Source organism: Mus pahari, chromosome 13 (genome assembly GCF_900095145.1).
Source record: "Mus pahari chromosome 13, PAHARI_EIJ_v1.1, whole genome shotgun sequence".
Taxonomy (NCBI): Eukaryota; Metazoa; Chordata; class Mammalia; order Rodentia; family Muridae; genus Mus; species Mus pahari.
The window spans coordinates 57,173,833-57,176,311 of NC_034602.1; positions in this window are offsets into that span (position 1 = coordinate 57,173,833).

Sequence of the window (2,479 nt, forward strand, 5' to 3'; positions counted from 1 at the left end):
CTCCATCTCTCCTTCCTGGCCTTAAGCTGGACGTGACTCATGACGGTTGGGGTAGTCAGCAGGATTCCACCTTCAAGGTGGGACCCTGAGAAGGAAACTGAGCCCTCTAAGGACTATAGCTGTCCTGACCATTCTAAATGTTACCAAATTGCAATAAGCTTTTGGTCATACAAAATTAATTGCAACCTAGGAGCAGAGAGAGCTAGCCAGAGCTCTAAGGGAGGTAGTGAAAGAAGGGACCACCATCCTAAAGCCACAGTAGGAAGGGCCGGGATGAGGGTCCTCATCAATAGCTGAATACCTACACCTTAAAGTCAACTGCTGCGTGCACAGTGGAAGAGAGGAAGGTGCAGGGACACCCATGAGAGACTGCTTGGCCAAATGCCTGGTGAGAAGGGCAGATAAATTATTGGAAAAAGTAATAAGCCTACCACAAACTACCTTCAGATGGTATATAAAAAAGAAAACAATTAAAGCTCTATACTCCCTAGCATATATAATAATACCAGAATGAAGAAACTAAAGGCTTTAAAGCCATGAAAGAGTCCAGATGCCACAGATCCCACAGAGAGGAAATGGCTTGGAACAAAGACGAAGGCCAAAAAGAAAGTTGTGTTTAAAGAAGTGAAAACTGGGGCTGGAGAGATGGCTCAGCGGTTAAGAGCACTGACTGCTCTTCTGAAGGTCCCGAGTTCAAATCCCAGCAACCACATGGTGGCTCACAACCATCTGTAAAGAGATCTGACGCCCTCTTCTGGCGTGTCTGAAGACAACTACAGTGTACTTAGATATAATAANAAANAAANATTTAAAAAAAAAAAAAAAAAGAAGTGAAGACTGAAGTCTCTCTAACAAATCCACAAGGAGTAGGGCCATTGCTTGAGTAGGCGACTAGTAAAGAAGCCCCAGCAATACTGATGAAAACTGTAGTAGACATAGATAAAGACAGACTAATGGGCAAAAGGCTAGCCACGAACATAACTAAGAAATGGGGAGCAACACAATCCTTTTAAAGATGCTGTCTTAAAGATGCTGTCTTAAATTAACCCAGGGCCTGGGCAAGACAGCCATATCCCACCCAGTGACATCTTCCAAGGTTAATACCCCCAGGAGACTCACGGTATTTGGTAACAATGATGAGGAACAGCTTAAGCAACAAATAGAAATTAGACCACAGACTCCTCAAGGAGTAAGTCAGTTGAGACAAGAAGATGCCCAGAACGGAATGGAGGATGCATCCTATATGATAAAGCTCGGAGGTGGGGGGGGGGGGAAGGACAGACACAGTCATGCTGTCAGAATCAGAGAGGAAGAAAATTAAGACTATAGTAGAGAACCCAGCAGTGTATGACGCTTTAGAGCAAGTCCTAGACACGGCTCGAGGCAATGTATGCCTTCTCCTGGACTGGACAACCACAGCCTGGAGATAGGCATTTCCACCTTTAGACCTTACACAATTTGAAGCAGCAGCAGCAGCAGCAGCAGCAGCAGCAGCAGCAGCAGCAGCAAAATGGAACGCTTCCCAAGAGGCCATTCAGCCAGTAAGACAACTAGGAGAACTGTGGTGTATGTATAACCAAGGAGCTACACCACAGGTTGCTCTATACCACAGCTCAAAGGAATTTTAATGAAGGGGACACCACCACACATGAGAATTAAGTTGGCATGACCACTTCGAAATTGCAGAACTATTTCTGAGGTAATTGATTTCTCTAAAGGATGCAGGGAGTTAGACCTACAAAAAAAAGTAGTAACATTAAATGTAAGAAGAAAGTCATTTAAATTAAGGAGAACACCCAGATTTTTCAGACCGTTCATAAATATTAGATTTCTTTGGCAGAAAACCTGGAATGCCATTTGTAAACAGAACCCCACAGAGGGATACACTGAGTAGGACTTTTGGAGCAAGCCTAAGACATAACAAAAGTGGCCTCCAGTACAGAGGAAGAACCAGCGCCCAGTTATAAGACGGCAAACATGTATCCTTCTGGACAGGAATCAAGTCAGGTGCCAATGAGACCATACATTATGTTGCCCCTAAGAATTAAGAATAAGAAGATAGGGGCTGGTGAGATGGCTCAGCAGGTAAGGGCACTGATTGCTCTTCTGAAGGTCCTGAGTTCAAATCCCAGAAAGCACATGGTGACTCGAAACCACCCATAATGAGATCTGACACCCTTTTCTGGTGTGTCTGAAGTCTGCTACAGTGTACTTATATATAATAAATAAATCTTTGAAACAAACAAACAAACAAAAAGAATAAGAAAATAAATGTTAGATGGCTAATTGACCCAGGCAGTGATGTTAATATATACATAAGACTTCCAGACACTATACCATGTAAGGAAAAAATAATTATACAGGGAGTAGCAGGAGAATCCATAGTGCCAGTATGTAAGTTAGAATTAATGGTATATGACAAAATGATTCCCTTGAATTTTTGCATGTTGCAGTGCACCAGAAAATATTTTAGACTTCT